Below are 25227 nucleotides of genomic sequence, written 5' to 3'. Positions count from 1 at the left end.
CTATTATCAGAGAACTTTTTACACTCGGTAGAGTGGCACTATCTGACATGGTGTTAAAATGAACASTTTAAGTGTTGATTTAACACTGCAAAATGTACTGTATACAGATTAAATATGTTATGATGAACATCACAGGATGGTGAAAGTGCACAGTGATGAGATTGATGCGCCTTTCCATTGAATATTGAGGGTCTTACTCTGGTGACATGAAGATCGATCCCTGGCAACCATTTGACAAATAAAAAGAATCTAGTTTTTATCCATAATAATCTCATCATGTAGGCTTGCCTATCCGAACACTGTACCTGCGAGCGTTTGGCTAGAGCCGAAGATTGAAGGGGTTTGATTAATCTTGCCCGAGCACCAGTGTGGGTGTGTTCTCACACGACGCAACACGGAGTGCTTGCATACAGCCGTGGTATATCAAATCAAATCAAATGTTATTAGTCATATGCGCCGAACACAACAGGTGTAGACCTTACAGCGAAATGCTTACTTACAAGCCCCTAACCAACAATGCAGTTTAAAAAATATGAATAAGAATAAGAAATAAAAGTAACAAGTAGTTAAAGAGCAGCAGTAAAATAACAAGAAAGTAACAGAAAGCTTGGCCCCAGTGATGTACTGGGCCGTATGCACTACCCTCTGTAGTGCCTTGCGGTCAGAGGCCGAGCAGTTGCCATACCAGGCAGTGATGCAACCAGTCAGGACGCTCTMGATGGTGCAGCTGTAGAACCTTTTGAGGATCTGAGGACCCATGGCAAATCTTTTCAGTCTTCATGACTGTCTTGGTGTGCTTGGACCATGTTAGTTTGTTCATGATGTGGACACCAAGGAACTTGAACCTCTCAACCTGCTCCACTACAGCCCCGTCGATGAGAATGGGGGCGTGCTCGATCCTACTTTTCCTGCAATCAACACTCAATCGCCTTTGTCTTGATCATGTTGAGGGAGAGGTTGTTGTYCTGGCACCACACGGCCAGGTCTCTGACCTCCTGCCTATAGGCTGTCTCTTCGATCAGGCCTACCACTGTTGTGTAATCGGACAARCGTCGGAGCCGGTGTAGTACGATCCGATCTTAGTCCTATATTGACACTTTGCCTGTTTGATGGTTCGTCAGAGGGCATAGCGGGATTTCTTATAAGCTTCAAGGGTTAGAGTCCTGCTCCTTGAAAGCGGCAGCTCTAGCCTTTAGCTCAGTGCGGATGTTGCCTGTAATCCATGGCTTGTGGTTGGGGTATGTACGTACAGTCACTGTGGGGACGACGCCATTGATGCACTTGTTGATGAAGCCAATGACTGATGTGGTGTACTCCTCAATGCCATAGGAAGAATCCCGGAACATATTCCAGTCTGTGCTTCAAAACAGTCCTGTAGCTTAGTATCTGCTTCATCTAACCACTTTTTTATTGACCGAGTCACTGGTGCTTCCTGCTTACATTTTTGCTTGTACGCAGGAATCAAGAGGATAGAATTATKGTCAGATTTGCCAAATGGAGGGTGAGGGAGAGCTTTGTACACGTCTCTGTGTGTGGAGTAAAGGTGGTCTAGAGTTTTTCCCTCTGGTTGGACATTTAACAAGCTGATAGAAATTTGGTAAAACAGATTTAAGTTTCCCTGCATTAAAGTCCTCGGCCACTAGGAGCACCACCTCTGGATAAGCATTTTGCTGTTTGCTTATGGCGGTATACAGCTCATTGAGTGCGGTCTTAGTGCCAGCATCGGTCTGTGGTGGTATGTAGACAGCTACAAAAAATACAGATGAAAACTCTCTAGGTAGATAGTGTGGTCTACAGCTTATCATGAGCTACTCTACCTCAGGCGAGCAAAACCTTGAGACTTCCTTAGATATCGTGCACCAGCTGTTGTTTACATATATGCATAGTCCGCCACCCCTTGTCTTACCAGAGTCTGCTGTTCTATCCTGCCGATACGGCGTATAGTCAGCCAGCTGTATGTTGATAATGTCATTGTTCAGCCACGACTTCATGAAGCATAAGATATTACRGTTTTTAATGTYCCRTTGGTAGTTTAATCTTCCTCATAGGTTGTCGATTTTATTTTCCAATGATTGCACRTTAGCTAGTAGAACGGTGGGCAGGGGGGGTTTATTTGGTCGCCTACGAATTCTCAGAAGGCAGCCCRACCTCCGTCCTCTTTTTCTCCRTTGTCTCTTCGCGCAAATGACTGGGATTTGGGCCTGTTCCCGGGAAAGCAGTATGTCCTTCACGTCAGGCTCATCGGACTCGTTAAAGGAAAAAAAAAAGCTTCTGCCAGTTCGTGGTGAGTAATCGCTGTTTTGATGTCAAACAGTTATTTTCTGTCATAAGAGACGGTAGCAGCAACATTATGTACAAAATAGTTKACAAATATTGGCCATACCACAAACCCCTCAGGTGGCTTATTGCTATTATAAACTGGTTACCGACGTAATTAAAACAGTMAAAACTGATGTTTTGTCATACGATATATCACGGCTGTCAGCATTCAGGGTTCAAAGCACCCAGTTTATGAATTATTATAGCACGCCTATAATACAATTTGTTGCAGCAAGCATCTGGACTAGTGGCTATCTGGGACACAATTAACATTGCCATCACAGGTGGTCTGTTATTAGCCTACATAAAGCAAACACTCCCAAGCTGAGCATGAGCCATTATGAATCCTTGGCCTTCTTAGAGTGTAAGCCCCTGGTTGCAGATGGTCAGCCTGATTTCAATGTGCCTTGCTTCCATCCAGAGTATAACATGTTTTTTTTAGGTGTAGAAGACTACAAACAAAAGTAGCTGCAACTTCAGCAGGATTTGCTGTTATTCTGATAAGGGGCCCAAAACTGATCGGCTTCTATGTTATGTGGAACCGACTGAAGGGCGATTATAAACACTGTGCAGTGGCTGGAGAGGATGGGACCACCGGAGTGGGGTCTCCCATTGATGAAGACAAGAGAGGCTTTGAACCTGGTTGCATTCATTCCCTTTCGCATTGGCTGGGCACAGAAATCTCAAAGCAATAGGGGTACCAATGCGTAACTGTGGGCATCATCATTGTCACCCCAATATTGTTTCTGACACTTTGTGTGCGAGCCAGAAAGGGTTCACTTTTCCATATGGGATAAATACAGTTGTAATGTTGTTGTTTCTCTTTTAAACTAATAATACAGTCTACACAATCATTATATTTTGCCATTTAGCCTATAGTGGTTTATTTTTGGAATTGTGTATTTTCGTTGAATACCAATGTAAATTCTAAAAATACAGTCGTCCATAAAGTGGCACCCATGAAACAAAAGATCYYGTTTCACTAGCACACTCCAGTCTAGGGCGTATAGCTCCTCCCTGTGTGTAGCGGGTGACAGCTGGGATCGCTGTGCACTAGTAAGAAGGCTTCATCTCGAAATAGGATGACCTGCAGCTTTTGTAGCGGGACTGAGTTCGCTTTCCACGAATGGTTCGGAACCCTCAATTGTTAGTTATTGGATRCCAGGTTGTCTTGCTCAGTTTTCTCAAAKGAGTTTTTAAAACCGCTGGGTTTCAAGTGGATTTCCGATGGATATTCCGATTTGAAGAGTTGTGTAGGCTACAAGCGCGGCATGTAACAAAAAAAAAATCTCAAGAGGTTTAGAAAAGTAGCGTTTCGCATTGTTTTTTTCGAAATGATCATTGTCTGAGCTGCTTTATGAACATTATTTTTGAATGGATTAATAAAAGGACGAACGATACATTTACCCCAAGGCATTTCCATTCATGAGCTGAAGGTATTGTATTTTTATTCTCTAACTTTATGTGCATAATAGTAGCCTATTTATTTGGAACCTATGGCTATAATGTTTTGCCAATCACTACTAGGACAAGTGCACAACTAGGCGCCTGCAACAAGGTAACTAACTATACGTCACTTCAGTAACTTTATAATTATTTATTTCTGTTGCAGTTAATGAATAACAATTCATTGGGAAAATGTATAATTATTTCGTAAAGATAATAGTTMTTTTGGCAATTTAAATATGTGATGTTTGTGCGTAAATACGTATTCACGCGTATTTATCCAAGCTGTTTCAGGTCCCTTCCATTGCATTTAGAATTACTGCGTGCTTGCAAAGCTTCAGAAATGAGCCTATATGTTATTATAGACAACTCTGCGACAATTTCGCCAGGTGATGAAAGCGTTTATAATTTCAACGCCTGTCATTTATGGAGACTAACTCTCCGTTGCTTTTAGTGTGCTGTGAACTGATAGRCTACAGGACTCAGCATTATAAACTACTTGGACAATTTGCTCTGCCCTTCGTTGTTGGCCCCTCCATGGTAGCGCAATGTAGAGATGCAATGCTCATGTGTGAGAAGACAGACAGGCATTTCAATGTTCAGTGTTGGTAAAACGAATATATCACCTGTGTCTTTCCAGGTGGAAAATACGGTATTTCAATGTATAGGCCTTTATCTGTCTTCAACACGAATCATACATTATTTATGGTTGTGGAGTTAATTGTAGCTATTTCATTAATTTCGTTTCACTTTTATCTACCCACAATTCAGACTGAAATGTCTTAACTGGTGTAATATGGTTGTAGTTACATCACTTCTCTCTCTCTCTCACACACATCTAGATGTGTATAAGAGACAGCACACACACACACACACACAGAGAGAGAGGAGTGAAGCATTGTCCACACAGGGTTTGTTGAGTGACTCCAGGCTTTAAAGGCCATTTCAGGGCGGGTCACTGTTGTAATTGCTCCATTGGGCACACGTGTTATCAAATATGTTTTACATGTAATGTATTTCCTTTCGAAAGGGATATGGCTGGTGCAACATAATGACTTTTCCCCCTTTGTTCAACCTAATATATAACATAAATATAACAGAATATTTCATGTTAATATAACACATTTTTTTCATTTTGCTCCATGTTGAAATTTCTCTTTGACTTTTCAAAAATTCTTAAATTGGGTTAGAAGCAAATAAATAAATYGCCTGTAAATCAAAAAAGTTTGTTCATTAACATTAAATAATACCTTTAAACACAATCTTTACAAAAAACATTCACATTTGTGATGCATTTAGGRAACTAGGCATATGTCACAGGTCACTACTTCACATAAATTACAAGCTTAGTCATTTCAAATTTTGCTCTACAAGACCAATTTGAGCCRGTCAGTCACATTTATTGACCACAATATTGTAACCAAATGACAATCATTGTATCAATGGAAACCTTAAGTTTAAACTTGTATAATGAATACAACAGAACACATTAACTGGAATGACATTCACTCTCACGGATGGCCAAAAAAGAACAAACTGAAAGCCACGCCCCCAATAAGCCATGCCTCTAACTCTTCTGATTGCCCCCAATGCTACATTGCCCCAACAGCTATACAATGAGCATGCGCATTAGGTGTCGAAAGCAATTTAGAAGCATTCATTAATTATTTATTTTTTACCAAAACATAACGTTTAATTACACCATTCAATAAAAGCACTTCAGATGAACAACRGCGCCATCTCACTTTTTACAGTGACATACTGGAAGCTAGCTGTGTTTAGGTGCAGTACAGAGGCCCCATGGCTGCTAACACCCCGGCTCTCTCAGCCATTTCTCCCTCTCTTCAACCAGTTTGAAGACGTCTGGCTTGCTGTATTTGCAAAGGGACTCTAGTCAAGGGATGTTTCTCAATGTGTATAGATGCTCCATGGCCTGTGTGTTGATWACATCATAACAATGAGGAATAGGGCTAAATGCCTGTGAACAAAAAAAAATATATCTATATATTTTTTTTTACAGTAATATGTGATATTTGAGAGAATTACTTTTAAGATGAGAGGGTCTTGTAAAAACACATTGATAGGAAAAAAGTATATAATCCATTATTTCATGAAATCACCAAAAAACAATATTTGATGTGTTTCCATCCTCTTCACTAGCCCATGGAGATAAGGTCTAACAGTTAAGTTGAGATGAAATACTAGAGAAGATATGTACTGTAGGTAGGCTATCCGTGTGTGGAATACAATCCAGTATTGCTACAGTGGTGYGCAATAATCCTGGAGCCATTTTGAAACACCTGCCATAAATGCTAGACTGTTTACAAGATATACACGAAAAGCAGATCATGCTGCCATTGATGTATGTGTACATGTGTGCCTGTCACTGTGTGACTAACTACCTTTGGAGAAAGCATAGTTTTTTTTGTCACGCAGTAAAAAGGGGAAATACAAAACATCAGCATGCATTGTGGGTAACCACTGTTTGGAGCAATGCTCTGTGGAGCATTTGATCTGCAGCTTCCTAACAATAGCAATGAGGTTGGCATTGTGTGTGACTGATGTGGATTTGTCACACTGGTGTGCTTGTATACGCTGTGCAGGGGTGTAAGTTGGTATTTACATTTGTCAGTCAAGGACAGATAGATGTGCTTGGTATTGAATAATTGATAAATGGCGTGCCTATGTGAAATGAATTGCACTCAATTACGCAAAGCGAGGCCATGTTAATCATTGATTCAAATTCAGTGTCAATATGGTAGGTCGAGTAGAATTGTGTATTTATGCATATTTTATGATTGCATGTTTAATTCATGTTTATCCAGTGTGATTTAGAATTTATTGTAATCAATTAAGAGTGTATGAGAGCATTACAATCCTCACACTCATCAAAATGTGATTTATTTATGATATATATATATATATATGTACACACAGTATATTAGAGCATTGAAAATTATAGTTGTAAATTATGCTTCAATCATTTAAAAAACAGCTTTCATTGCATTTTATTCAGGCTCCATTAGTAGTCCACTGATAGCAGAATCATATACATTTTAATACCATAATCCTGTGGGGAAATTACATCTCATATATAGGATATAGGCTATRTTTCAATGTGAACATTAACCGGTTTTCGCTCTAGCGCCTTTCACCTTTTTGCCAAATGGAAAATTCTAATTTTGTGTGTCTGTGGGGATATTTTCTTCAAAAACTAATTTTCCATGAGCGTCTCTCTGTGTGCCTCCTGCTGATAGAAAATGATAAACACCTAGCATCCTCCAACCACCCYCACAATAGAATGGTGTCATACTCAGATGAAACCAATACCGTGCTGGTGTTCASAAGCTGCATGACATTTAGAGAAGGTTTTCTTCCGCTCATCAGTCCCCTTATTGCAAATATCATGACATCATGTTTTGKGGGAAAGCTCCACTCTAAGGTGAAATCGCATCCCGTTATATTAAAAACCTGACCATTGATCTGACAATAATGAATTAAATTAAATGTATTTGGTTGTGGGAGATATGGTTCATTCTGTTCTGTACATTACGCCTCATTTCAAGTGTACTGATTTGTTAACATCATTGCTGTTGTAGCTTAGCCTCTGTTTCTCACCTTGCATTAACACCCCAGGCTCTCAATACACTATATATTTTTTTTAATTAGTAGGCCTTGTGTAAAATTCCCTTACCTTAGACTCATTAAATTAACATATAATTGAGGGCATTTTTAGCGCCAGAAAAGCCAAAGGCTTACARTATGAAGCTTTTGGACAGAACCTCTAAAGTCAATGGCTGAATTGGCAGACTGTCTGTTGGCATGTTCACTGTTGCTCTTTGGCAAGACTTTGTTTATRGAAATGTATTAAATGAAATTGTGATGAGAGGAGAGTTGACGTAGCCAAACTGCTTGCATCATAGATGTTATCAGAGATGATCCACCTGTCTCTACAATGGGGTTTTATTGTCTGCAAACAAACTAGAAACTGTCTTAGATAGACAAGTGTTGATAAGGGTCTAATATGATGCCAGACATCACATAGCATTTGGTATGTAAATAGTTAAATGTTTTGAATGTTTACTGTACTTATACAGGTAAATGGCCATGAGTCACAAACGCTGCTCGCTGTGAACACTCATTATGAACAACTGTGGCTTCCGGTTATGGTTAGCTCATTGGCTGCTTCCGGTTGTGGTCAGCTCTCATTGGCTGCCCATGAAGTATGCCCATAAATGCTCATGTAGGACTACATGGTTCTACAGCAGCCTGTCCTGCGGGTGTTCAATGACTCTGTGTTGAGGGGTGTTCCATGATCCTGTGTTGAGGGGGTGTTCCATGATCCTGTGTTGAGGGGGTGTTCATGACCCTGTGTTGAGGGGGTGTTCCATGATCCTGTGTTGAGGGGGTGTTCCATGACCCTGTGTTGAGGGGGTGTTCCATGACCTGTGTTGAGGGGGTGTTCCATGACTCTTTGTTGAGGGGGTGTTCCATGATCCTGTGTTGAGGGGGTGTTCCATGACCTTGTGTTGGGGGGGTGTTCCATGACCCTGTGTTGAGGGGGTGTTCCATGACCTTGTGTTGGGGGGGTGTTCCATGATCCTGTGTTGAGGGGGTGTTCCATGACTTGTGTTGAGGGGGTGTTCCAGATCCTGTGTTGAGGGGTGTTCCATGACCTTGTGTTGAGGGGGTGTTCCATGATCCTGTGTTGGAGGGGTGTTCCATGACCCTGTGTTGAGGGGGTGTTCCATGACCTGTGTTGAGGGGTGTTCCATGACCTCTTTGTTGAGGGGGTGTTCCATGATCCGTGTTGAGGGGGTGTTCATGACCTGTGTTGAGGGGGTGTTCCATGATCCTGTGTTGAGGGGGTGTTCCATGACCCGTGTTGAGGGGGTGTTCCATGATCCTGTGTTGAGGGGGTGTTCCATGACCCTGTGTTGAGGGGGTGTTCCATGACTCTTTGTTGAGGGGGTGTTCCATGACCCTGTTGTGAGGGGGGTGTTCAATGACCCTGTGTTGGAGGGGGTGTTTCAATGACCCTGTGTTGAGGGGTGTTTCAATGACTCTTTGTTGAGGGGGTGTTTCAATGACTCTTTGTTGAGGGGGTGTTCCATGACCCTGTGTTGAGGGGGTGTTCCATGACCCTGTGTTGAGGAGTGTTCCATGACCCTGTGTTGAGGGGGTGTTCAATGACCCTGTGTTGAGGGGTGTTCCATGACCCTGTATTGAGGGGGTGTTCCATGACCCCTGTGTTGCGGGGGTGCGTGTTGCCTGCGTCGCAAGGCCCTCTTTCCTCCTTCCGTGCCGCGGTGTGTGCCGGTGAATCACAGAGAGGGGCGTACATCTGTCCCCCTCCCCAGGCCCACCGCGATTGGCACAGCATTTCTCATCTATTAATCATGGAGGCTGCTCTCTTGTTCGGTTGCCATAGTTTCAGGGTCTGAGATGGTGTTGGGGTGCCTGGAGAAGGCCAGGAGAGATTGCAGCACTTGGAGCAGCCTCTCTACCTGGGTGTGTGCTTGAAGAGGCAAAATGGTTTGCAATTTCATCTCAAAGCAGTATGCTCCCTCTATAGAAGGATGAATACAATTTAAGGAGGCTTTCCCAGTAGAGTTCACACCTGGAATCATGTGTCCTTCACTGAAGAGGCTGAAGCTATGTCTACTGTAAACCAAACAAGCCTTATTGTCCTTTGTTTACAATGGGTGACTCAGAGATAGAATTGGCTTCCACTATTACACAGAATGTGTTTGGAGAGATTGATGTTGTTGTCTTGTTATTTAAAAAAAAAAGTGGATGTTGGGGAATTTCGAGGAGACCACTTTCCATTATAAAATGTATTTTTTCTATCAGTATGTTGAGATGATCAGTGTTGAACATTTATTTTTGAACTCCTCTAAGATGGACTTTCTTGGTCATGTTATACCTCCCAAAGGAGTCTGTAATCTCTGCTGTCTTGTAATGATTTAATGTGGCCATATTGTTGCTGTGCTTCATCACATTACACCTTGCCAGTGGGTCTTTTCAGTGGAACTAGTGCCTAGTGGGAAAATCAGYCTCTAATCATGGGACTTTCTTCATGGCCTTTCATGTGGGCCACATTAAGAAGAAAGGACCTTGTCATTGTCAGTGCCATTGGGCTGAAATCCAAGCCTATGGTGATTTAGACGCTGAAATTCTCTCATCTGGGTGACCTTTCTGGAGGGAATCATACCATGGGTTTACAATGGAGAAATGGGCTGTTTGCTCAACTTACCCATGTAGATGTTTTATGGTTTTGAAGTGATATGATTGTAGACTCAGTGACATCATCTTGKTATCATTCCCCAGTGCAGGTGACTGGTGTGGGTGCAGGGCTGCTGGGCTCTAGAAGGGTTAACTGACAACACAATGAAAAGGAGGTTGGCGCGTCGATGGGGCAGACGTGTGTTATCATTCTGGATGATCACATAGGTACCAACAATGACATGAAGCTGCCATGTKGGGAATCGCAGGTGGCTCATTTCAGCCCGTTGGATCTTGTTATTGATATCAYGTCTTGTTTTGAGGTGTTTTAACTGATGACATGTCAATGCTAATATTRCAAAAMATTTGATAGCTAGCTAACCAACAACTGCAACGATGTATTTAAGAGTCAACAAGTGCTCATTGTTCAAATGTATTTATGTTTTCAATACAATTTGGAAAGGAAATAYAGTTTAYATGTTGTCATTAATCCTTTGATTCTAAGCCAAACCGCCAGTTCTGCTCCACRGTTAAATAACCCACCCGTCTATTGTAGGTATTGATATTTGTGTGGAGAAATGCACCTTGTGTAAAGTGATATGTGATTGATGTTACTCCCAAAGGCCAGGTCTATCTCAAAAGCTTATCAAAGCACACCCGTGGTTAGTAAGTGTTATTTAATACATCAGATGTCATTTGTAATGCCCTCCCAAGTCATGTCAACTTTCAGACGATGACAGAGTATTTGCAATAGTGCTTTATGAGGTATTTCCACATTTCTAAGTTTACCCATACRAAAGCAATCTCAGCAATTTACCAGTTGTACAATTGGACTACATGGTTCTACAGCAGCCTGTCCTTATGTAAAGATACATTTGTAAAACTAATTGGCAAATAGATTTTCATTAACTCTAAAGACTGTTACTAAAGACATATAAGAAAAAATATACACCACAAAATTTTTTATTCACCATCCTTCAAATCTGGGGGAAAAACAGGTCTTACTACTAGGGCACAGTTGTTGGTAGACTACATTAAGAGAACCGCCTGAACCCCCCTCCAATCAGGACAAAAAAGTGAACAGTAATACCTCTGTGTGTACATTTATGACATATCTAGTGAACAAATTGCAGCCATGTGGCGTGGTCATGTGACTGATAGTAGAAGCGCACGACCACAAGGCCCCCAGTGTTTCWGCACTAGTTCCTGCCTGTCCGTCATCTCATGTGGAGCGGTGGGCTGGGAACACTTATCATCACTCTCACAGAGGCCACACAATGCCCCCTTGCTCACGTTTCACTCATCCAAGAGAGGAACAGCTAGGTTCCTTGGCCAGCCCTGATTAAATRTATGGCAGCGGATGCTGTATTGCTTCATGCATAGTGATGTGTTCATTGTCTCAATTCWAATTTTATTAGTCGCGCTGCACGTTTCATTCATGTCTTTACATCCTGTGTACAACCGACAAAATCTGCTCTTTATTGATAATGCTGCTAAGACAATTCAACGCTAGCTGATTTAATTGGGTTTGGAGACAGTATTAAGATGCATGGCCCTGTGGGTAGTCTACTGATGTAGCAGTCAGAGGGAATATGGTTTGACTTCCGAAACGGTCAGATAATCTGGTAGACCGAGCATTCTGTCATTTGTTTTCTTCCCCATGCTGTTTAAATAACAGTTGAAASAGGTTCCTCAACGACAGTCCATTTTAAGTAGCTAGTGAATTAGGAAAAATTACCAKCAGCAATTCATTAGTCACCCTCTCTTAGGTTACGGTGGGCTCCCCTGTCAGCTGATTATTGCATGTTGAGCTAATTCAAGGTAACCAGAGAGGAAGGGAGGAGATGATCTCCAGGCAGCACAGCTCCCGTTCATCATCTGACCTACATAAGAGAAGATTGTTGTTTCTGGAGAACAGTACCTCTCTCTACCACTCCCTTCAGGGTGCTGTGAGGGTTTATGTCCCTCTGAGGTGCAGCCTGCCTGCGTCCATACTGGGTTTGTGTCCCAGTGCTAGCTAGCTAAATTCCCCTGCATGGTTCATATAGGGAGATGTTATCTAAAGCAAACACCATTTCATGCAGCCTCTGCAGATAAGATGGGTCGTTGCTGTTAAATAGTGGCGCCGTTGTGCAGTCASTAATTTCTCACGCTAACAGGTGAATGTCTTAATGTGGCCTTGTGTTCCACAGGCTGGCTGCTCATGACTGTGGCTGAGACATTGGTAAATGGTCTAAGATAACGGACACTGTATTTAAGGTGACGTGATGTTGAATCAACGTTTTCACTTCCAACATATTGTTTTGATCATTGAAGTAATTAGCCAATGATTGGTGTAAGAGTTGGCMATGTTGTCACTCCATGTCATTCCATGAAAGCGGAGATTAATTGAGTTACTGATTTCCAGTAGTTTGATGCTCCTTCTCATTATTTTCTGGAAGTCATCTGCTTTACAACTAATATCATCCTAGAAGTCTCACCTAGATGTAGCTACTGTATCTCAGGAAAATCAGCTACAGTATCTCTTAGGAATGGTTGTGTTTGTTGGAGAGTAACAGCCAACCACCAGTCTAATTACAGGACCCCATATGTCTCACCTCCACCATGAGTATAATAAGACGTGACTTTCTATTCGAGTGCTCATTGCTTTCCCCTAAGGCAGTGTAGACAGTTATTACTGCATCACGGTAATTTCCATGGCTGTAATGCTGGACTAATTGCTAGAGTAAATACTACCTCTGYATCGGTCTACAATATTTCCTGAATGGAAGTGTGAACGGCGCSTGCCTCTAGTCTTTCCCCACAGTTTTAGTCTCTAATTCTCCTTGCCACCATATTAAAATTGAAGAGAGCTTGTTTAAGTGTAATTTAGTTTTGTTTAGTTACATTTATTTGCACCAAAGTAAACAAGTGATAAACAACAATACAGATTGAAAAAAAGGAGGTTGGAAGCCCAAGGGCTGGCTTTACAATCAGTACAAAAATAGAAAAGGTTTGTTAAAACAGATAACAAAACCTACTAATTATAAATGTATAAATGAATTGATCAATAATCRCAAAGTATTTGTTTAGTTTAAATGTGTGTGTGCATATGTGTGTGGGAGAGTTAGTCTTCATGGAGGAGATTACTGACAGTCTGACCCTCAGTCTTCACTTTAAGTTATTTAGGGATGATGATGTTTTGGCAATGTGAAGATAAGAATTCCAGAGTATGGTACCTCTGTATCTGATAGATAATTGACTATGTGAGGTGCAGCAGTGGGGAGGRTGAAGGTTATCACAGTGTGTTATATACACTACCGGTCAAATGTTTTAGAACACCTACTCATTCAAAATCAAATCAAAATCAAATCAACTCAAATGTATTTATATAGCCCTTCGTACATCAGCTGATATCTCAAAGTGCTGTACAGAAGCCCAGCCTCAAGGGATTTTATTTATTTTTACTATTTTCTACATTGTAGAATAATAGTGAAGAAATCAAAACGATAAAATAACACACATGGAATCATGTAGTAACCAAAAAAAGTGTTAAACAAATCAAAATATATTTTATATTTGAGATTCTTCAAAGTAGCCACCCTTTGCCTTGATGACAGCTTTGCACACTCTTGGCATTCTCTCAACCAGCTTCATGAGGTAGTCACCTGAAATGCATTTCAATTAACAGGTGTGCCTGTTAAAAGTTAATTTGTGGAATTTCTTTCCTTAATGTGCTTGAGCCAATCAGTTGTGTTGTGACAAGGTAGGGGTGGTATACAGAAGATAGCCCTATTTGGTAAAAGACCAAGTCCATATTATGGCAAGAACAGCTCAAGTAAGCAAAGAGAAACGACAGTCCATCATTACTTTAAGACATGAAGGTCAGTCAATACGGAAAATTCCACAAACTTTTTAAGTTTCTTTAAGTGCAGTTGCAAAAACCATCAAGCGCTATGATGAAACTGGCTCTCATGAGGACCGCCACAGGAATGGATGACCCAGAGTTACCTCTGCTGCAGAGAATAAGTTCATTAGAGTTACCAGCCTCAAAAATTGCAGCCCAAGTAAATGCTTCACAGAGTTCAAGTAACAGACACATCTCAACATCAACTGTTCAGAGGAGACTGTGTGAATCAGGCCTTCATGGTCGAATTGCTGTAAAGAAACCACTAATAAAGGACACCAATAATAAGAAACTTGCTTGGACCAAGAAACACCAGCAATTGACATTAGACCATTGGAAATCTGTTAATTAGTCTGGAGTCCAAATTTGAGTTTTTTGGTTCCAACCACCGTGTCTTTGTGAGACGCCGCGTGGGTGAAYGGATGTCCGCATGTGTATTTCCCACCGTAAAGCATGGAGGAGGAGGTGTTATGGTGTGGGGGTGCTTTGCTGGTGATACTGTCTGTGATTTATTTAGAATTCAAGACACACTTAACCAGCATGGCTACTGTACCACAGCATTCTGCAGCCATACRCCATCCCATCTGTTTTGGGCTTAGTGGGAATATAATTTGTTTTTCAACAGGACAATGACCCAACACACCTCCAGGCTGTGTAAGGGCTATTTTACMAAGAAGGAGAGYGATGGAGTGCTGCATCAGGGGTCCTGGCCTCCACAATCCCCCGACCTCAACCAAATTGAGATGGTTTGGGATGAGTTGGACCGCAGAGTGAAGGAAAAGTAGTCAACAAGTGCTCAGCATATGTGGGAACTCCTTCAAGATGGTTGGAAAAGCATTCCAGGTGAAGCTGGTTGAGAGAATGCCAAGAGTGTGCAAAGCTGTCCTCAAGGCAAAGGGTGSCTATTTGAAGAATCTCAAATATAAAATATATTTAACACTTTTTTGGTTACTACATGATTCCATATGTGTTATTTCATWGTGTTGATGTTTCACTATTATTCTTCAATGTAGAAAATAGTAAAAATAAAGAAAAACCCTTGAATGAGTAGGTGTTCTAAAACKTTTGACCAGTAGTGTAGATTGATTTCAGAATTAAGCTGGAAGAATCCATTGAAGGGTTTAGGTAAACTATCTGAGAGGCAGGAGTATTTGTAGATGAAAGTTCATAATTGCCGTACATTAACGTCGTAAATAGACACGATATTAAGTTTCTTAAACAAAGGTGCAGATGGAGYCAGGTAATTAGAGGAGGTGGCTAGTCTTGCACATTTCTTTTGTATGATGAGTAATTTGTGTAGGTAGGAGGCATATGTACTGCGGTTGGAGGAATATTGATTGTTCCCAATAGAATGTTAGTAGAATCCAGGGTGCTTTTTATAGCCATTAGTAATGATTATTTATTCACTTGGATGCATTGTATTACATCTGGTAGGTTATTGAGCTGCCACTGAGATACTAATCAATGAAGCATTAATAGCCCTGTTTGTCCTGTGCCTTCTCACTCCCCCAGAGCCAAAAGCTTTGACCTAGGAACTCATGAGTTGTTCAAATGGACAATTATGTTTTTTCATCGTCATGTGGGTTGTCATGAGAACGGCCTTGCCCTAGAAGACTATAACATTGAAATAGGCCCAAGAGCAGATCATTATACAGAAGACTTGAGTTAGGAAAATAAAGCCTAACATACAATTGAAAAAGCAACTTCAAGTTTTACTTGAAAATACTCACCAACAAATAAATATACCTGTATCTTTGTATTGGATTACATGGATAAAGAACTCCATCCTTAGTTTCTAGAGTTGGGCTCTCAAGTTCAACTAGATGCCAAATAAAGCCAGTGACAACACAAGGCTTTTATGGCATTGTGATGGTTGAAACTTAAGATGACGAGCCCAGTTATAGAACAGTTGTTGTTGCTGTTGTGTTAAAGTGCCCTCTGGGTGGTGTAGGGCATGGGCTGGGTTTGTGAGCCAGGGCTCTGGTATCTAAGGGGTAGGGCATGGGCTGGGTTTGTGAGCCAGGGCTCTGGTATCTAGGGTTAGGGGCATGGGCTGGGTTTGTGAGCCAGGGCTCTGTATCTAAGGGGTAGGGCATGGGCTGGTTTTGTGAGCCAGGCTCTGGTATCTAAGGGGTAGGGCATGGGCTGGGTTGTGAGCCAGGGCTCTGGTATCTAAGGGGTAGGGCATGGCTTGGGTTTTTGGTGAGCGGGCAGGGCTCTGGTATCGTTAAGGGGTAGGGCATGGGCTGGGTTTTGTGAGCCAGGGCTCTGGTATCTAAGGGGTAGGGCATGGCTGGGTTTGTGAGCCAGGGCTCTGGTATCTAAGGGGTAGGGCATGGGCTGGTTGTTGTGAGCCAGGGCTCTGGTATCTAAGGGGTAGGGCATGGGCTGGGTTGTGAGCCAGGGCTCTGGTATCAGGGGTAGGGCATGGGCTGGGTTTGTGAGCCAGGGCTCTGGTATCTAAGGGGTAGGGCATGGGGTATAATAAATGATCTGCTGGGACATGTGCTGGGGGCCAGATATCCTAGTGGTCAGAAACGTGTCTGATCCTGTGGAAGACAGAGCGGTCATGTTTCCTTTGTGTTGTTGGAGTCATATGTCTGCTAGACCTCAGGCCTCATGACGTCCGTAAACGCGCTGGACTATCACATGCATGCAGTATCGGAAATGGTGTATCCATATATGGGACATGATGAACATGTTTTTGTCAATGGGACTAGAACTGATTACAGTTGTCAACAGATTGTGTTTCCACCTGCCCCATAGGGTTAGGGTTAGAGTTAGGGTTAGGATTAGGGTTAGGATTAGAGTTAGGATTAGAGTTAGGATTGGAGTTAGAGTTAGGATTGGAGTTAGAGTTAGGATTGGAGTTAGAGTTAGGATTGTAGTTAGGATTAGGATTAGAGTTAGAGTTAGGATTAAGATTAGAGTTAGAGTTAGGGTTAGAGTTAGGGTTAGAGTTAGGGTTAGAGTTAGGGTTAGAGTTTGGGTTAGAGTTTGGGTTAGAGATAGAGTTAGGGTTAGAGTTAGAGATAGAGTTAGAGTTATGGTTAGTGTTTCATAGGCCGGGATGTAAACTAGAAGTTGATCACAATAACCTTCAGCAAACTTCTGCACAAAACAGATCAAATGAATAGATAAGACAAATAGACCTGTGTTATGTATAGGGCCAACCACATGATATTTCCTGTGTTCAGTTTCAGTCAATATGGATGCTGTTTGATGTAATGTGGTGGATCATTGTGTCAGAGAACTGATATGATAGAGAATCTGAAATAGGTTGTGGTATTGCATKCACCTCTATGTCTTCTAGTGAGGAAAAGGAATGGCATTGTTACATAAAGAGACATTTCTCTCTTTGCTGTTGCCTGGCCTCTCAGTGTGCTGTATGGTAGGTAGTTAATTCTGTGTGTGTATGAGGCTCCTGAGTGTACCTATGCGCGTGTGCATATCTCTGTGTGTGTGTCTGTGTGTGTGCCCCCTGTGAAGTAATTGTGCTTGCATCCTGCTCATACAGAGGCAGGGCACTCATTGTACACTTCAAATAACAGGGTTTGAGTACTGACAGTTTTGGCCCAGTGGAGATTTGTCAAGGTTATACATTATTCTGCAGTTTTCATATGGTAATCGTTTCCGAACTTGTTTTTCAAACAGAGTTGTTTTAATGAATAAAGTAGTCATTCATTGTCTGCTTCYGGATGGAATGTGACAGCCTGTACTGTTTACAGATGTAGGATCTTAATTTGAGCCAGTTTGCAGGAAAATAATATTTAATGGACATTTTGTAGGGGTTGATACATTTTTCATAAAGGAAAATCAAGTCWRAAAATTACAAATTGGAAATGACAAACTTCAGAAGCATTTTTTAAACCTCAAATACACTACACGTTTTAAATGTCCTGCATTGTAGGAAAGTTATCCTGCAACAGGGTGATCAAATTAAGATCCTACATCTGTAGGTGGCTTAATTGACCATAGAGGTTGAAGGGTAGAGAGGAGAAAGGACGAGGATATTTCATTATAGCCCACGCTTCACTGACATTTCTAGTTCATATAAAACCCATTATTTTATTGGTAAACACAGAACAAGAGATGGCTTCYACTGAACTTCCCTCTTTTAATGAGGAACATGTCAAGAATTATCATCATTATAATTACATTTCTGTTGAGTTCCTATTTACTGTACACAGTAGCCATTACAATGACGGGGTTGAGGAACATTTGAGAATGCCTTTTTTTGTGCCATTTAYAAAAGCGTTGTAAATGAGTGTGTGTTCTTCATCAAGGGAGACAKCTGTTTATGTGAGATTTCCTAATCAATGTTATTAAGTCATATTTTCCTGAAACCRAGAACACTGAGTGACCCCATTAGGTTTTGTTTATAACACTGAGTCCAAAGTGGATGGTTGTCATAGGTGTATATGTCTATGGKAGATGTCTATGTCAGATTAAAGCTATTCTGTAATGGCTGCAGAGACCAACTAAAATGCAAGGTGCAAGGCCACAGGAAGACTGGCAGTCCTCCTCCTTCCATCTGTCTCAACCAGGAGGTGGCCTGTAATCAAAGATGGCGACCGGTGATACCAGGTTTTCCATTATTTGGGTTAGCGGCACCCAATCTCTGTAGCTATTTTAAGGCACCCATGAACTTCCTATGCTGTGGGAACATTGAGTCATTGATGTATGGCAGCCAGCTCTGACTGTGGGGACCCACAAAGTAGCGGTTTCACCTTCATATTACATGTGAATCATGGCCAAAACGTTTAAATTACACCCTCAACTTCATGTGGCCTTCTCAACTTTTTTACTCAAGAACTCTGTTGMGTTTGATCATTTGATAATGTTGAATTGTATGCACTCTGAATCTACATAACTCTYTCTCTTTATATTCAGGATGGTATTTCTCTGRCGTGTTGACTAAAACTAGGTTTAAAATGCTCACTGACTGACCAATGGTGCATTAAATAGCCTGCCTGAGCACTGTTGATTATGAATAACTAAACCGTATGTGCATCACTTACCGTGAAGAAAACTCTTTCTCACAGAGGGTTTTTACTTGTCAGTGATTTGGAAGGGAGAGGAGACTGTTTCTGTAATGACTTTTACAGAGGTTTATTTCCCTCAGAGTGGTACACAAAGGCCTGGAGTGTGGTATCGTTTTGGGTGATTCCACTGGCAGGAGAGTTAGCCTAGCAACACTACCAGCAACATTTCCACAGTGGGAAGCCAGCTCTGGTGGAAGAGACCTCATGTCCAGATTTGGCCTGCATTCCAGACACTCCAGTTTAAGCCAATGGTCAGTCTGAACTATCTGGCCAGAGGTTAAAGAAGCGAGGGAATGAATCAAGGTTAGTCCTTGGGTCAGTTAGCATGTGGGTGTGGGTGGCTGTGCATAACGCCTGTATAAAAGTAATCTATATGAGATAGAAGAACCATATTTCAAGGTCAACCCTGTGGGGTTGTAGATATTGCTATCGTGGATATGCATATTGAGGAAATTCTCTGGAGTTTTATGGGGAACAGACTGATGATAAACTGCTCATGAGGCTATTTTGGATATTGTAGTAGGACTGTTCGTGGGAGGATCTGGAGAATCTACAGAGATAAATGAGACTGCTGCATTGTAGCAAAATGATGTGTGAAATGTACAATACCAATAAGAAGGATGCAGCACAACAACAAACATGGTCAAGCTTGAATGTAGAGTAATGGCTAGTAAGACATTCAGTGAATCCCAAACCATCCGCTTGCCCCTACCAACTCGCTCGGAGGGCCCTCCGTTGTCACGTGTTGCTGATGGAAACTCTGAGGGTGACTTCCAGAGAGTGGCGAGGGGATCAATAAACCGTTCAACGTCGGGARACACTCGTGACTTGAATGAGGCAATTCATGTTCCACATTTAAATAATAAAATAAGCATGACACTGAAATGAAYAAATTCCCCCTGTCCTTTTACAAGATAGAAGCCCCAGTAACAGTTAAACATTTAATTTGGGAGGTATTCCATTTGTTACATGTGTCAAACCACAAAAYCAGACATGCACGTGTCATATAATTAGGCACACCTTCCCATTCTTTTTTTAATTCAATTGCGCAAACTCCAAACATATCACGGTGCATGTTGTGATACCACTTCTCTCTGGAGCCTGCAGCCTTGATGGCTTGGTCGAAGTGGCTATCAGAGGGTCTAGGTTTGACGTCAAATGGCCATAAAAGCTGTTGATGAAAGACCACATCAGTTTTACTCAYTCTACACATCACATTATTTGTCTCGTCCATGTTGTCCATCTGCAGGTTACGTCCACCAACACTTGTGGCTTTGCTTATTCAGATCGTGATTTTAAGACAGTGTTGTTGTTGTTAGTGTGACTTGGTGATTGGTGGGGAAATCTTCTTTAACGGACCTGGAAAGCCAACATGCTGTGAGACATGGCAACACAAACAAGGTATAGCATTYCATAACCAAGTGTAACTATGGTAACCAGACATATGCTGACCATGTCRTAGACTAGAAAACCTCAGGATGCACTGTTTGATATCACTAGCGGATGACAGTTAGGCTCCATAGGCATGACGGAGGTTATATGCGTGGACTGTTTGGGGGTCCCTCTATTCATTGGCCATGTCACCCCATGGGGGTTGGCTAATTGGTCGCCCCGGCTAGCTCCTTTTTGTTCACAAAGGCGTCGGGCCCCATCCGTGGCGGTGGAGGGAGTTAGAGAAGGGCCACATGGGGGAAGAGGGAAGCAGGTTTCCCATACAAAGCTCTGCTGGGAATAGCCCGAGCCGAAGGGGGTCTTGCCGGTTTGGGGGAACAGATCCKGACAGTTGTTGGCCTCCACAAGTTATCCCTGACCCACATAGCCACCCATGTGTGAGCCGTTTCTTTACAGAGCTCCTCTCTCTTGAAATTGAATTATGGGTGTTCCTGAATCTCCCTCCTTGTTTCTCCACTGGGAGCCAGAGGAGGCCCCATGTAGGCTGACATTGCTCCCCCCGACCCATGGACAATGAACTAGTTGGCTCCGCCAAGCAGAAGAGTGCTTCACTCAGGGAGAGAGTATTGATTATTCTATACGCTGAATGTCTTCAGCTGCGCTAGGATACAGGGAGAAGTCGTTATTGCTGATGAATCATGGAATCGTAGACGTTAGTGGGTCTTTAACATACTCTATATTGATTACACTGGGAGAAGAATAGCATGTTTTCTGAGGATAATGTGTTAATTAGCACCTGGTGTCTGAAAGCACAGTTAGAGACATTGCGCTGCTGGGTATTGCAACGCTAGCAGCTCCAAGAAGGGAAACATTGAATGAGAAAAAGGTTAATGTTACTACTGCTGATTTTATGCCTTATGCTYTTTCATCCGTTTAGGAGTCATTGCTTGTTTTGTGTGAAGAAGCTGATGAAGTAGTCTTRATACTTTATCTTAAAGGCATAAAGACTATGAATGAGTGAAATGTGAGCAATGAGTAGGTCATGGATCATTTAGAATTTCCCTCTTCTCCATTTGGCCATGATTAGTGTTCAATCTGAACGGTCTGAAAACATATCATTTGTGAACGACTCTAGTAATTCAAGTGTCAACATATACCCCCTCAACCGCCTCACCACACACACACACGCACACGCACACGCACACACACACACACACACACACACACACTGGACAACACTGCAAGAAAATGTACGGGCTCCACTCTGGCTGTACATCTGTGGACTGACTCCTTGAAGAAGTCAGTCACTCTTTTGATGTTGCAAAACATTGACAGACAGATAAAAGTGTAAATTGAATGATAAAGGCTGTTTGATTTCTACAATAGTCTAAATGTTTTTTGGGGGGTTATGTTTTTGGGGGTTATGTTTTTTGGTGGTTATGTTTTTTGGGGGTTATGTGAAGATCAAATCATTTATAAAGGACAGTAAAGAGATGGTATCACTCTTATCGCAAAGAAGCATAGAAGGGCCTTTTTTCTTTTTAAAAGACATTTGTTTTCAGTGAAAATAGGAGGTTATCATCACAAACACTTTTTCATCTAGGAGGATCTTGCCCTACTGTTTCCCAGAACACACTCACATAGAGCGCACACATATTCAAACACTCGCTTGTGCGCACCACACACCAGACGCACACTACACACACACATCACACACACACCACACACACACACACACACACACACACACACACACACACACACACACACAACACACACCACACACAAACACAACACACACACACACACAGTAGCATGTCTATCGAAAGGCTTAGAATTAAGCTGTGTGTATGCTGCTTCCCCTTCACTGGAGACCATTTTTGGGGAGGAAACCACATGAAACAGCCTGAGCCCTCCCACTCCCACTCAGCAGCCATGAAAAGATTAGACAACTTTACCGGATCTTATAATCAGTGATGAAATGCCCAACAAAATGCATTTTGATATCTCAACAAGAAGCCAGAGCCATATGCAGGTCATTACAGACCCTCAAAACCAGCTGCCGTTTCCAGACCTGACTGAAACTCGAGCATAAATTACCATATCATTACCATATCAGAGATCAAGACTGGTCTGACATCRCKTTTTCAAATTACTCAGAAAGGTTKTTAAAATGYTAATTCAACAAAATSGCTAAACCCTCCGAGAGGGATACAGTTTCTAACATTTGCAAACAATTCCTTACCTCGTCTTCAGGGCGAGGGATGTAAACTAGAGGAATTGACTGTGCTATTCCTCTTTACCCTGTACGAAAAGCTGGCTAAGCTTCATAATCTTGTAATTACAAGGTTGCTAGTGGAAATAAGCCATTGAAGGTTCATGTCCTTCCTAACACAATTAAGTGAATATTCTGAAGTCTGTCCTTTTTGTGGAGAAGGAGCTTATAGATGAATGTTGGGTTTTTATCATCAATTACCTTTTTCATGGCGAGCTAACTGAGCTGTTTGTTGACTCAAAAGTTTATTTTCCGTGTTCTAATATTTGATTTATTCTGATGATGTTTTGTAATGTCTATGAATTATGCAACATTCTCTATATCTCTTGGCAAATTCATATTATGTAATTTTGTTATTGCCTTGAGCACTTGCTATACAAGTTAGTCAGTTCTATACTGAACAGTGTAAGGGAAAAAATATAGTATTTCTCAAGCTCTGACACTCAGACGTTGCCGCCAAGCGTTAGAATGACATCATCAGTAGTGGACAGATCCTGGGAAGGTTCACTGGCAGGGCTGTTCAGAGCTACTGTATATCGTGGCAGGATAAAGGCAAATGGGAATCCAGCAGGGAGGTGGCGCTGACTGGAGCAGGGAGTGCTCTGAGGTCATGCCATAGGGGCCATCCCGTGGGGCCCACCCTGAATGCACTGGCAGCCATCCTCACCACTGTGGGGCGAATGCCAGATAGCTGGGTCCTGGAGACACCACAAGCCTTGTCCAATGAATGGCTGCATGTTAACTCTGTCCTCGCTCTCTCTCCATGGCCTGATTATGAACGGGGTGACGGGGGTAGTGGAGCTCTCAGGGAGTTCCTGTGTGGTAGAGGGTAGCAGGATGTAAGGAATGTGTCCTCTCAATAGGGCGTTTAGAAAGGTTGTCTTTACAGGTTAGGGTAACACTTTCTATGAGCCTCCTGTGTGAGATGTGTTTATAATGTATTCTATTACAGACATTAAACCAAGATATTGAACCAAATCTGTATTGGAATATGATTTGTGCATGTTACTGAGTAAATGACAGTAACATGCACAACGTTGKACCTACTTGTGTTAATTGAACTCAGACTTTTCTGGTATTTATTTATTTGCACTTCCACGCTTCCATGTTTCAGTGTGTCTCTTTGTTTGGCGTTAAGTAAACATGAGTGTATAGACTGTATGTCCCATGTGTCCCCCTCCTCCTCCCAGTGACAGAAGCACATTCCCAGTGATCTCGTTCGTTCATGCCATTGGAGCAGTGTAATGAGTTGTAAACAGCAGAAGCCCCGCTGGCTGTATTTCATTACACTTTTGGCATGGTTGTGCGGGCATTTTGATTGGAGCTGCTCTCAATGAGCTTATGTCAGACCTTGATTAGATGGCGAGCTTGCCGGGCAGCTAAAATAGTTAATCTGTTTCCCGCCCACCCCTCCGCAGTAGTTGACTGCTGAGGCCCGCCCGATAGATTATTTTCTGTTGTCCACTCCTTGCTGCCTCTCATCACAGTGGCTACTGTTTCCATTTCCTTTGATATAGCCATCTAATAGGGCCATAAGACATAACCATATGTTGCAAATCCACTCCTAGACTGGAGGATTTCTCCACCRTAGTTATTTTCTCTCAGTCGCTACACCATGCCATTAGAATGCATCACGTCAATATGCCACGACAGACTTTACAGAGGCATCATTTCGAAAGCTTGTCTTCATGAAGGTATGAAATGTTCGRGAATGCCGCTCTGAATGAGTTTGTATAAAACGGACAATTATCACCTAGAGAGTGGCAGAGTGTTAGTTCTAAATGGGAAATGTTAATTAATTCTGACTTTACGGAGGTGACCTAATCTCGTACAGTTGAATAAAGAGCAGCTGCTTTGATTTTCAGTGCTGGCTAGAGGGGGGGTTCTGTTCCCACCAGATAGAGACACATCTAGAGTAAAGCTTTCACTAATCCCCTCAATGAGCCACTCCAAGGAGGATTCACCTGAAATGCTCAGTACTGAACTATGGTTCTGCATTGCTTAACATTAACATGCAGTGACTACTCCCCCCCCCCAAAAAAAACAGTCTTATTGGAATTAGTTTTCACTGTGTCCCAAATTGTTGTCTGCCTCTCTTTCTCTTTCAACATCACCCTCTTTAATAGGAAAGTAATTCACGTCAATCAAAGTRGAGTAGGATATCTCCTACATTAAATCAAATGAAGTGTATTTAGTTTGGCCTTRAAGCAGTCATAATATTTGAATAGTACAAGAATAATGTGTTTCTAAAGCTGACAAGTAAAATAAGTCATGTTGACAAAAGATATGCATTGCTATGCAAATACCCCTTCACTATTGCTCAGTATGTTCAAAGCCCCAGAAAGAAAATAGCCTGGTAACTCCAAAGGAGTGCTCAAAGCCAGCGTGAGTAAAAGACTTGGGCAGGGTATTAGGCCTTAGTATTGTCTGCCATGGGGGCTGATTGTCTCCAGTATTAAATGCAGAAACAGTTAAATGGTTTAAGGCAGAGGATGAGCAGGCTTATGGTCTTAAGTCTTAGTGCCTGACACCGCCAGTAAAGCAGACAGATTTCATTGTTACTGCAAGTAATTGCTATCTGAACTCCTGGATACGAGACTTGTCCTTGGGTTAAGCGTGATGGTGGTATGGTGTGGGTG

General features: G+C 42.1%; 1 protein-coding gene across 3 annotated transcripts in view; it reads left to right on the top strand.

Annotated features, from left to right (window-relative positions):
* The first annotated feature begins 3344 nt into the window (after positions 1–3344).
* The window catches only part of LOC111973809 (semaphorin-6A-like), a 125059-nt gene continuing 103176 nt past the window's right edge, over positions 3345–25227 (top strand). For 2 of the 3 annotated variants that reach the window (XM_024001222.2, XM_024001220.2), the window contains exon 1: positions 3346–3755. The gene's annotated coding sequence lies outside the window, so the exon portion shown is untranslated. Of the gene's footprint in view, positions 3756–25227 lie in introns of all 3 variants that reach the window. The other variant, XM_024001219.2, reaches the window with a different exon arrangement.

The sequence above is a fragment of the Salvelinus sp. IW2-2015 genome, linkage group LG15 (assembly GCF_002910315.2).
Source record: "Salvelinus sp. IW2-2015 linkage group LG15, ASM291031v2, whole genome shotgun sequence".
NCBI classification, from domain to species: domain Eukaryota; kingdom Metazoa; phylum Chordata; class Actinopteri; order Salmoniformes; family Salmonidae; genus Salvelinus; species Salvelinus sp. IW2-2015.
Note: the sequence above shows the minus strand (reverse complement) of the source record. Positions and strands in the feature narration are given on the sequence as shown.